Consider the following 12,956-nt stretch of genomic DNA (forward strand, 5'->3'; position numbering starts at 1 on the left):
CCACGACTCTAGTTTGCTGGGCGAGTTTTGATTACTGATTCAATTTCTTTGCTGGTTATGGGTCTGTTCAAATTTTTTATTTCTTCCTGTTTCAGATTTGGTAGTTTGTGAGTTAACTCTTCTGCCCCCTTTTCTCTCTGTTTCCTAGGATCCCCATGATGAGTATATTTGTTCTTATGATGGTGTCTCACAATCCCATATGCTTTCTTCTTTCTTTTTATTCTTTTTTCTTTGACTAGATACTAAAGAGGTCCATCTTCAAGTTCACAGATTCTTCTGTTTGAATCAAGTATATTACAAAAGCTAATACATTTTTCATTGCATTCATTGTATTCTTTAGCTCCAGTATATTTCTTTGGTTCTTTGAAAAATTATTTCTATCTCTTTGCTAAACTTCTCATTTTATCCATATATTGATTTCATAAGTTTTTTGAGCTATTTGTATTCACTTGAAAATCCCTGACCTTTATGAAAATAATTATTTTGAATTCCTTGTCAGGTAACTTGTAGACCTCCACTTCTTTTGGGTCAGTTACTGGTAATTACTTTGTTGCTTTGGTGGTATCATATTTCTTTACTTTTTCAAGTTTCTAGTGGCCTTGTGTTGATGTCTGTACATTTGTGGGAGAAATCACCTCTTCAGTGGGGAAATACTTTCACTGGCAGGCGGTTATAAGGCAGTTGTTGGTGAGTGCAGTATACCTGATTCTGGGAAAAGTACAGTGGTATAGTATTTATGCAGCTCCATTACCATTAGTCATGTCAGTGAAGACTGAAGGTTTTCAGTAACCAAAGCTGTGGGTGTCTTCAGTGGCGGTGGCTACTAGGGATGCTGTGATACTTGGTGGCAAAGCTGCTGGCGTTCTCTTCTTTTTGTCCATAGGAGGAGATTCTACCCAGAATATCCTCCTGGAATTGGGTCTAGAACAATGGCACCCAGAGCAGCAGTCAAGCTGGGGTCTTGTGCTCAGGAATGTGCATACTACTATGTTACCTAAGGCATGGGATACAGTTACACTTGCTGTTGTGATGGTATGGGTGTTTGAGGCAGAGGCATGTGCAGATTATTCATGGAAATGATCTCCGAGTATCTGGGGCTTGCTGTAATGACTTGGGCCCCAGGGGAAGGGAGGTAGAATGCAGCAGAGCATGGGCCCAGGGATGAAAGGTGCAGTCATGGCCTGGGCTTAGGGGGCAGGATGCAGAGGCAGTGCAGCCCTCATAGTGGAAGGTCATAATCAACACTCAGGCCTTAGGGAGCAGAGTGTAGAGTAGCAATAGTGTAGCAACGTCCACAACTTAGACCCTAGCGGGTGGGGCACAGAGCAGTGACAGTGCAGCACTGGTAATGGTGGGCCAAAGCCCTGACTCAGAACACAAGGGATGGGGCACAGCACGGCAGCAGCTCTAGCCCTAGGGAGGAGATGCAGCAACAGGAACCCTGGGCAGCTACAACAACTGTGTTCAGTGTTGGTAAAGTCTGTGGGGTTCTTGGTAGCAAGGCTGGAGATGTTCCAAGCAATGATGGAGATTTCTGGACTCCCTCTATTTCCCTTTTCCCCATGAAGTGAATTCCTCTAAGGGGATCCTGCTTGATGCTGAGCTGCTTTGGACTTGTGAATAGGATGACGCAAGTACACTCTTTCCTATTCTTTTCTATCAGCCATCCTCAGTTTTTGTGCTCCACAGGGTTTCCTGCTACTACTGCATTGTAGTCCAGAGCTTTCAGAACTATTTTTTTAGTGGTCATCTGTCCTTTTTCTGAAAGACATAATTATTGGAATCTCCAAGTCCATCATCATACTAATGTCACCTCCCAACTTTTTTTTTTTAGGTTCAACAAAGCATTTGGTCTTACAAAACTATCATAGACTACATTTAGGTATATTTAGAGGCTATGAGACAGGCACCAGAGCTTGCCATGTATTGCTTTTTTGTGGAAGTAAGTTTTGCAGGAGTCCCTACAGTAGTTTAAACAGTCACTTTGGTGCTATTTTCTCTGATTCTCCAAGTAAAAGCTCAGTTTCAAGGAAATGGAAATTAACATTAATGGGTGAAATGTAGAAGCTTCTCTGGTTTAAAAGACTCATGATCCTTGGAAGTTTGATGCAAATCCATATCTTCCAGGATTCTCACAAGGAAGTTGTCCAGTTATGAGTCCCACACTAAGGAAATCCAGAGCATATGGCTTCTCATGAGGTATTTATAGCTCTCCAAGTCCAGATTCAATTTACCAATGTTCATTTTCACCTTGGTAAATGTTGCTTAATAACATAGTTGATACATACCTCTTTTATTTATTTTCAGAGCTAGACAACTAACTGAAGGTAAAATTCTCACGCAGGGAGAATTTGACTCTTTACTGATTTTCTGCCTTCCATGACTTTTTCTTAACACTTTTAAAATAGGAAAAGATAAACTATTATATTGTATAATCAATATAACTTTTATCATTCAATGAGACTTCTTAATGTTCCTTATATCCCTTAACCAGATGGACTTTAAAAAAAAAATTTTTTTTAATGTTTATTCTTGAGAGAGAGACAGAGTGCGAATGGGGGAGGGTCAGGGAGAGAGGGGGACGCAGAATCTGAAGCAGGCTCCAGGCTCTAAGCTGTCAGCACAGAGCCTGACACGGGGCTCGAACTCACAAACTGTGAGATCATGACCTGAGCTGAAGCTGATGCTTAACTGACTGAGCCACCCAGGTGTCCCAACCAGTTGGACTTTTCTTTAGCCAATTAGGTTTTTTTGGGGGGTGGGGGGGTTATAAACAACAGAAATTTATTTCTCATAGTCTGGAGGCTGAGAAGTCCAAGATCAAGGCACTAGCAGATTTGATGTGTGGTGAGAGCTGCTTCCTGTTTCATAGATGGCTGTCTTCACGCTGCATTCTCACATGGTGGAAGGAATAAGAGAGCTCTCTACATCCTATTTTATAAGGGCATTGTCTAGTTTGTTCATGTTGCCACTACAAAATACCATGGACTGTGTGGCATATAAACCTAGAAACTGACTTCTCACAGTTCTGGAGGTTGGGAAATCCAAGATCAAGGCACCAGCAGATTTGATGTCTGGTATGAGCCATTTCCTGGTTCATAGATGGCTGTCTTCATGCTGTGTCATGGCAGAAGGTGTGAGGGAGCACTTTGCAGTCTCCTTTATAAGGACACTGATTCCACTCACAAGGCCTCCACTCTCAAAACATAATCACCACCCAAAGGTCTCACTTCCTAGTACCATCATATTAGTGGCTAGGATTTCAACATACGAATTGTTGGGGAGACACAAACATCCAGTCTATAATAGTCAATCTCTAAGTCAGACCCAGGGGAAGAGTAGGAAGTAGATCTGGAGGAAAAATATCAGAAACTCTATAATATGGTCCATCCATTGTGATCCTCAGCATGCATTCTTGTTCTTAATTTAAATGAAAACTTTGTGTCACAAACACATATCAACCATTTTATTCTGATTGAAATCCATTCATTCACGTTCTCACCTGAAAACTGGCCATGTCCTAGATGAGTGTTTTTCTGAGATGTACTATCACCAAAGCAGAACTTTCCAGGCATATCTTCCATTGTTGCACACTCTTTGTACTTCCCTTTTTAAAAAATGTTTTTACGTGAATGAATAAAAGATTAGATAATTTTTAATCTTCTCTAATTCATATTTTTAAAAACTTGATTGTGTGCAATTTACTGTCATTTGTAACACTATGTGTAGTATAGTTCATAAATAATTTTGTTTCACTTCTCAAGGCAGAGCTGTTGAGGGTCACTGTCCTCAAAAGTACACAGGTTAGAGGGCATCGATTACGACACTGGATGTCAACAGTTTTCTTGTTAATAAATAGACAAAAGTTGAAAAACAACATGTTGTGCTCTGGATCTGGGATTGTTTGAAGCCCCCATTATCCCAATTAGTTTTTTTTTTTAAAAAGGTTTATTTCTTTTTTTGAGAGAGAGCATGAGCTGGGGAGGGGCAGAGAAAGAGGGAGATAGAGAATCTGAAGCAGGCTCCACACTTGACAGCAGCAAATCCAATGAGGGGCTCCAACTCATGAACCTTGAGATCCTGATGTGAACTGAAGTTGATGCTCAAGCAGCCACCCAGGAGCCCCCAGCCAATTATTTTTTATTTTTATTTTTTATTTCATTTTTTAATGTTTGTTGATTTATTTCTTTATTTTTATTTTTTTATTTATATTTTTATTTTATTTATATTTAATTTATTTTTATATATTTCTTTCTTGTTTTCTTATTTTTTCTTTATTTTTAATATGCTTTATTGACTAACATACAGTGTGTACAGTGTGCTCTAGGTTTTGTGGGTAGATTCCCATGATACATTGCTTGCATACAACACCCAGAGCTCATCCCAACAAGTACCCTCCTCAATGCCCACAACCCATTTTCCCCTCTCCCCTACCTCTCCCATCAACCTTCAGTTTGTTCCTTGTATTTAAGAGTATCATATGGTTTGCCTCACTCCCTGTTTGTAACTATTTTTTCCCCTTCCTTCCCCCATGGTCTTCTGTTAAGTTTCACGAGTTCCATATGAGTGAAAACATGATATTTGTCTCTCTGACTGACTTACTTACTTCACTTAGCATAATGTCCTCCAGTTCCATCCACCTTGCTGCAAATGGCAGGATTTCATTCTTTCTCATTGCCAAGTAGTATTCCATTGTATATATAAGCCACATCTTCTTTATCTATTCATCAGTTGATGGACATTTAGGCTCTTTCCATAATTTGGCTATTGCTGAAAGTGCTGCCATAAACATTGGAGTTAATGTGCCCCTATGAATCAGCACTTCTCTATCCTTTGGATAAATTCCAAGTAGTGCTATTGCTGGATCGTAGGATAGTCCTATTTTTAATTTTTTGAGGAACCCCCACACTTCTCCAGAGTGGCTGCACCAGTTTGCATTCCCACCAGCAGTGCAAGAGGGTTCCCATTTTTCCACATCCTTGCCAGCATCTGTTGTTTCCTGATTGGTTCATTTTGGCCACTCTGACTGGTATCTCAGTGTGGTTTTGATTTGTATTTCCCTGATGAGGAGCGACGCTGAGCATCTTTTCATGTGTCTATTGGCCATCTGGATGTCTTCTTTGGAAAAGTGTCTATTCATGTCTTCTGCCCATTTCTTCACTAGATTATGTTTTTCAGGTGTTGAAAATTTTGCATACTAACCCTTTATCTGATATGTCACCTGCAAATATCTTTTCCCATTCTGTTGGTTACTTTTTAGTATTATTGATTGTTTACTTTGCAATGCAGAAGCTTTTTATTTTGATGAGGTCCCAATAGTTCATTTTTGCTTTTAATTCCCTTGTCTTTGGAGATGTGTCGAGCAAGAAATCGCTGCGGTTGAGGTCAAAGAGGTTGTTGCCTGTTTTCTCCCCTAGGGTTTTTATGGTTTCCTGTCTCACCTTTAGGTCTTTCATCCATTTTGAGTTTATTTTTGTGTATGGTGTAAGAAAGTGGTCTAGTTTCATTCTTCTGCATGTTGCTGTCCAGTTCTCCCAGCACCATTTGTTAAAGAGGCTGTGTTTTTTGCATTGGATACTCTTTCCTGCTTTGTTAAAGATTAGTTGGCTATACATTTGTGGGTCAAATTCTGGATTCTCTGGTCTTTGTGTCTGCTTTTGTGCCAATACCACACTGTCTTGATGACTACAGCTTTGTAGTAGAGGCTAAAGTCTGGGATCGTGATACCTGCCACTTTGGTTTTCTTTTTCAACATCAGTTTGGCTATTCGGGGTCTTTTATGGTTCCATACAAATTTTAGAATTGTTTTTTCAGCCTTAAGAAGAATGCTAGTGCAATTGTGATTTGGATTGCACTGAATGTGTAGACTGCTTTGGGTAGTATTGACATTTTAACAATATTTACTCTTCCAATCCATGAGCATGGAATGTTTTTTTCATTTCTTTGTGTCTTCTTCAATTTCCTTCATAAGTTTTCTATAGTTTTCAGCATACAGATCTTTCACATCTTTGGTTAGCTTTATTCGTAGGTATTTTATGGTTCTTGGTGCAATTGTGAATGGGATCAGTTTCTTTATTTCTCTTTCTGTTGCTTCATTATTGGTGTATAGAAAGGCAACCAATTTCTGTACATTGATTTTGTATCCTGCAAATTTGCTGAATTCATGTATCGGTTCTACCAGCTTTTTGGTGGAGTCTTTGGGTTTTCCATGCAGAGTATCATGTCGTCTGCAAAAAGTGAAAATTTGACTTATTCTTTGCCAATTTGGATTCCTGTTATTTCATTTTGTTGTCAGATTGCTGATGCTAGGACTTCCAACACTATGTCAAACAATAGTGGTGAGAGTGGACATCCCTGCAGTATTCCTGATCTCAGGGGAAAGCTCTCAGTTTTTCCCATGAAGGATGATATTAGCTGTGAGCTTTTCATAAATGGTTTTTATGATGTTTAGGTATGTTCCTTTATCCTGACTTTCTTGAGGGTTTTTATTAAGGAAGCTGTACTTTATCAAATGCTTTTTTTTTTTTGCATCTATTGACAGGATATGGTTCTTATCCTTTCTTTTATTAATATGATGTATTACATTGATTGATTTGCAAATATTGAACTAGCCCTGCAGCCCAGGAATGAATCCCACTTGATCATGGTGGTATGCTAGTACCTTGTTGAAAAGTTTTGCATCCATGTTCATCAGGGATATTGGCCTGTAATTCTCTTTTTTGTGGGGTCTCTGTCTAGTTTGGGAATCAAGGCAATGCTGGATTCATAGAATGAGTCCAGTAGCTTTCCTTCTGTTTCTATTTTTTGGAAGAGAAGCTTGAGAAGGGTAGGTATTAACTCTGTTATAAATGTCTGGTAGAACTTCCCTGGGAAGCCATCTGGCCCAGGACTCTTATTTGTTGGGAGATTTTTTGACAACTGATTCAATTTCTTCACTAGTTATGGGTTTGTTCAAATTTTCTACTTCTTCCTGTTTGAGTTTTGGTAGTGTGTGGGTGTCCAGGAATTTGTCCATTTCTTCCAGGTTGTCCAGTTTGTTTGCATATAATTTTTCACAGCATTCCCTGATAATTGCTTGTATTTCTGAGGGATTGGTTGTAATAAATCCATTTTCATTTGTGATTTATCTATTTGGGTACTCTTTCTTTTCTTTTTGAGAAGTCTGGCCAGGTGTTTATCAATTTTGTTGATTTTTTTTTAAAAAACAGCTCTTAGTTTCAATGATCTGTACTACTGTTTTTGTTTGTTTGTTTTTTGTGGTTTTTTGGTGGGGAGGATTCTATATTGTTTATTTCTGCTCTAATCCTTATTATTTCTCTTCTGCTGTTCTTGGGGCTCCTTTGCTGCTCTGCTTCTAGTTCCTTTAGGTGTGCTATTAGAGTTTATATTTGGGATTTTTCTTGTTTTTGAGATAGGCCTGGGTTGCAATGTATTTTCCTCTTAGAACTGCCTTTGCTGCATTCCAAGGGGTTTGGACTGTCATGCTTTCATTTTCATATTTTTCCATATACTTTTTAATTTCTTATTTAATTGCCTGGTTGACCCATTCATGCTTTAGTAGGATCTTCTTCAACCTCCATGCATTTGGAGGTTTTCCAAGTATTTTTGTGTGGTTGATTTCAAGTTTCATAGCATTGTGATCTGCAAATGTGCGTGGTATGATCTCAGTTTTTTATATTTATTGAGGGCTGTTTTGTGACCCAGTATGTGATCTATGTTGGAGAATGTTCCATGTGCACTCTAGAAGAATGTGTATTTTGCTGCTTTTGGATGAAAAGTTCTGCATATATCTGTCAACTACATCTGGTCCATTCAGGGCCATTGTTTATTAATATTTCTGCCTAGATGATCTGTCCATTGTTGTAAGTGAAGTATTAAAGTCACCTGAAATTACTGTGTTCTTATCAATAAGATTGCTTATGTTTGTAATTGTTTTATATATTTGGGTGCTTTCAAATTGGATGCATAATCATTTATCGTTTAGTTCTTGATGGATAGACCCCATAATTATGATATAATGTCCTTCTTCATCTTTTGTTACAGTCTTTACTTTAAAATCTAGTTTGTCTGATATAAGTATGGCTACTCCAGCTTTCTTTTGACTTCCAGTAGCATTATAGATGATTCTTCATCCCCTAACTTTCAGTGTAAAGGTGTTCTCAGGTCTAAAATGGGTCTCTTGTAGAAAGCAAATAGATGGGTCTTGTTTTTTAATCCATTCTGATACCCTAAGTCTTTTGATTGGAACATTTAGTCCATTTACATTCAGCGTTATTATTGAAAGATATGGATTTAGTTTCATTGTGTTATCTGTAGGTTTCATGCTTGTAGTGATGTCTCTGTCCCTTTGTGGTCTTTGCAACATTCCACTCACAGAGTCCCCCTTAGGATCTCTTGTAGGGCTGATTTAGTGGTGATGAGCTCCTTCAGTTTTTGTTTGTCTGGAAAAACCTTTATCTCTCCTTCTATTCTGAATGACAGGCTTGATGGATAAAGGATTCTTGGCTGCATATTTTCCTATTCAGCATATTGAATATTTCATGCCACTCCCTTCTGGCCTGCTGAGTTTCAGAAGATAGGTCTGCTACTACCCTTATGTGTCTACCCATGTAGGTTAAGGCCCATTTGTCCCTAGCTGCTTTCAGAATTCTCTCTTTACCTTTGTATTTTGTCAGTTTCACTATGACATGCCATGCAGAAAATCGATTCTTGTTATGTCTGAAGGGAGTTCTCTCTGCCTCCTGGATTTCAATGTCTGTTTCTTTCCCCAGATTGGGGAAGTTCTCAGCTATGATTTGTTCAAGTACACTTTCCACCCCTTTCTCTCCTTCTTCTTCTGGGACTCCTATGATACAGATATTATTATGTTTCATTGAATCACTTAGTTCTCTAAGTCTCTCCTCATGCTCTAGAATTTTTTTGTCTCTTTTCCCAGCTTCACCTTTTTCCATAGTTTTATCTTCTATTTCACTTATTATCCCCCTCTGCCTCTTCAATCCTTGCTGCCACCACATCTAGTTTATTTTGCACCTCATTTACAACATTTTTTAATTCATGGTTTCTTGATCTCTGCAGGAATAGATTCTCTGTTGTCTTCTATGTTTTTTTCAAGCCCAATGATTAATCTTATGACTATTATTCTAAATTCTTGAACAGATATATTGTTTATATCTGTTTTGATCAATTCTTTAGCTGTCATTTCTTCTTGGAATTTCTTTTGAGGAGAATTCTTCTGTTTCATCATTTTGGTTAGTTTTCTGTCCCTTATGTGTTTTAAAAGCTTGTTATGTGCGAGCACTACTATATTAAAGAGGGGTCATACACTGTCAAGGACCTGGCCCTTCAGGAGATGTTTTTGGAATGTGTTATGTGCTCTCTCTTGTTTGAACTCTGGTTGCTTTTTCTCCCTATTCGTAGTGATGTTTTGGGCCCTCTACAAGGTGTGCTTTGATTTGTTCGTTGAAGTAGCCCTGGAAAAAAAATTAAAAACAAAAAAACCGCGTAAACAAACCAAAAAAAAATGGGGGAGGGAGTGAAGTGTTGGTGGAAGAGGCCTCATCCCATACAAAGAGAGAAATGACAAGGGTAGGGAAAAAGAAAGGAAAAGAAAATTGACTAGGCGGAGAAACCATATGGCTTAATCCAGAGAGAGAGGGGGGAAAGGAAAGAAGGAGATATAGAATAGGTATAAAGAGAATAGATTAAATATGTCTGCTTAAACAAACCAACAACCAGAATAACCAGACTGGAGGAGGGAAGAAATACAAAGGATAAAAGTAAGAAAAAAAATATATATATATATATATACCCAAATTAAATTAGAAAATGCAAAAACACTTGGGGCCTTGGAACCGGTGGCAGTGCTGGTCTGGACGAGGGGCTGTCTGGTTGGTCAGCATCAGGTAGCTATCCACTTAACAGGTGCTGAAGGGAGTGGTTTGGTGTAGGCAGGTCCTGCCTCCACCGTGGGTCTGCTGTCCATTCCCTGAAGCACCACTTTGTTGATGATGGGGAGAAAAATGGTGACACCCAGTCTCTCCTCCCCAGATTGGGTGTCCCAAACCCAATCCTGAACTCTGTCCTGAACTCTGGTCAGGCAGCCCTCCAGTGCTGTGCAAGCACAAATAGGCCCATTTTTTTGTTTGTTTGTTTGTTTGTTTGTTTGTTTGTTTTGTTTTGTTCTTTGGCTCCACAGTCTCCCGCACCTCCCTGGAGCTCATCTGGGATTCAAACCCAGATGTTCTAAAGGATCCTGCTCCACGCACCCCGATTCCAGGGAAGTGCCACTCCACCCTGCCAATAAATGGCCCCTTACTGGTGGGCACAGGCATGGTCCTTTGTCCTTTGAATGGTTATATACCTTCTTCCCACGGCACTCAAGGGAGGGGGTTGCTTTCTCCCACTGTAAACTGCACTTCTGAACCAGTTACTGAGCCTGGGGCAGGCTCCCCTCCTCCCCAGGTGTGCAAACTGGACAGCCAGCCCCAGTCCAGAGAAAGCCCCACAGTTAGAGATTGGATCTTTCTCCGTTGTTTTTCTGACCCCCTGTCCATGGTTTTTCTCTTGTATAAACACAGTCCTGCACTTCCACAGCCTCTCTTTCTCTTCCCTTTGCCTCTCTGCAGAAGGGGGATCCCTCCCCTCTGTGCTTACACCACCCATTTTATCTTTCTGAGTTCACAATCATGCACATATAGCCTACCAGGTTGCCCCCATCGGCCCCTGGAGACATCTCTGTCACTCTGCAGCCCAGACTCTTGGAAGTCAAAGTCCTCTGGCCTCTAGACTGCTGTGTTTGAGGGACGAGGGAACTTCAAGTCCCCCTACTTCTCCACCATGTTGGATTTCACACACCAGCTCCCACCACGACTCTTCTTGGGCAGCAGACAGCCTCGTTGGGAGCCATGCTCTCAAGTCTCCAGCTCAACCACTCCACCTACATCAGAACAGGAGCCCCCTACTTACATAAATCTCAAGTAAATCTTACCTGCAGCAGTGAGGAGCCTCACAGGCCTGCAGCCTGGCTGCAGGGCAGAACCAGCCAATTAGTTTTTAAAGTTCCCATAGATCTTTGTATCCTAGGGATCAAGTGTAAGTTTACATCAGATAACAAAAATAATAGTTTTTCACTCTTTTCAGTAAAAGAATTTTTTTCATATAACATCAGCATATTAGGGGTTTTATTCAGTCTGAAAGCAGTCTTAGTCACTCAAAAAAGTTTTGTTCGTAGTCTCTTGGCTTAAGTTTTTTAAAAAGTTGATTACTTGAAATCATTTAAGAAATGTTTGCACTCCAGGGAGAGGGGTTCAGAATGGCAGCATAAGAAGTTCATTCTGTATAAACGGATGGGCCTTGAGGGTATTAAACTAAGTGAAATAAGTCAGATGGAGGACAAATACCACATGATTTCATTAATGTATGGAATCTAAAAAAAACCCAAATAAAAGACAAATAATATAAAAACAAACTCAGATACAGAGAACTGCTTGATGATTACCAGAGGGGAACTGTGTTGAGGGTGGGCAAAATGGGTAAAGGGGGTATATTTATGGTAATAGATGGTAACTAGACTTTTTGTGGTGATCACTTTGTAGTGTATACAGGTATTGAATTTTAATGCTGTACACCTGAAACTTATGTTCTTTACAAATTTTACTCCAATAATAAAAAAATATGCTAGCATTCCCATCAGTTGTCAGTAGATGACAGCATAGGACATCAGTCACATTCCAGTAGAGAGAGAGTCATTATATATGAACATACACCGGCTGATTTTGTTGATATGTTTCCAGCCTGTCTGTGTGTGAAATTAAGCTACAAATCAATGACAATGAGACAACTTTTTAATTCTACTCCTGAAACTAATATAACACTCTATGTTAACTAACTAGAATTTAAATAAAAACTTGAAAAAAATATAGTGGACTGCTTAAGGAAATATAAAAGCACACAAAAATACTAATTCAAAGGGATACATGAACTTCAATGCTTACAGCAACATTATTTCCAAGAGTCAAATTATGGAAACAGCCCGAGTGTTCAGGAACTGATGAATGGATAAAGAAGTTGTTGTCTACATACACAGTGGAATATTACTCAACTGTAAAAAAGAATGACATTTTCCCATCTGCAGTGACATGGATGGAGTGAGAGACTATTATACTAAGTGAAAGTCAGAGAGAGACAAATACCATATGGTGTCACTCATATATGAAATTTAAGAGACAAAACAAAAGAGTAAAGGTGGGGAGAGAGAGGGAAAAAAAACCCAAGAAACAGACTCTTAACTATAGACAACAAAATGATGGTTACCAGTGGGGAGGTGGTGTAGGGATGGGTGAAACAGATGATGGGGATTAAGGTGCACACTTATGTTGAGGACTGGTGTTGTATGGAAGTGCAGCATCACCATATTGTACAGGTGAAACTAATATTACACTGTATGTTAGTCAACTGGAATTTAATTCAAACTTAAAAAAAATAAAAAGTATAAACATTTCAAAATTAAGCAACATATTGCAAATGACCACTAGTTCAAAGAAGAACTCACAGTGAAAGTAGAAACTATTTTAAGTTTAATAATAAAAACAATTTCGAAATTTGGGAGACACATTTAAGCATAGTTTAGGAGGAAAATGTAAAGCTTTAAACATACCTGTTTTAAGAGAAGAAAGTGAAGTCTACAATTCCACATTCAGAAAAGGAGAAAGAAAGCCAATTAAATCTAAAGAAAAATAGAAGAAAGGCAATGATAAAGAGCAATAATCAGTGAAGAGAAAACAGACACATAATAGAGAAAATAAACAAAGCCAGAAGTTTAATAAAACAATGACTCTTCTAGCAAGACTTATTAAGGGAAAAAAAAGAGAAAAACAATTTTTCACTATCTGGAGCAAAAAAGTGACATCTCTAACAGGAGGTATATGCTTTGGAGGGGCATGAGTTTTGAAAACCAG

The 12,956-nt window shown here is 39.0% G+C and overlaps 1 long non-coding RNA gene across 1 annotated transcript; it reads right to left on the reverse strand.

The window, feature by feature from the left end:
* Nucleotides 1–9,405: 9,405 nt before the first annotated feature.
* On the reverse strand, nucleotides 9,406–11,457 carry LOC121027664 (uncharacterized). Its single transcript, XR_005788850.1, has 2 exons — nucleotides 10,988–11,457; nucleotides 9,406–9,470 (listed from the first exon to the last, which is right to left on the reverse strand). It is a non-coding gene; the product is annotated as an uncharacterized LOC121027664 (long non-coding RNA).
* Between the last annotated feature and the right edge of the window lie 1,499 nt (nucleotides 11,458–12,956).

The sequence above is a fragment of the Herpailurus yagouaroundi genome, unplaced genomic scaffold, assembly GCF_014898765.1.
Source record: "Herpailurus yagouaroundi ecotype Mexico unplaced genomic scaffold, PumYag 77, whole genome shotgun sequence".
NCBI lineage: Eukaryota > Metazoa > Chordata > Mammalia > Carnivora > Felidae > Herpailurus > Herpailurus yagouaroundi.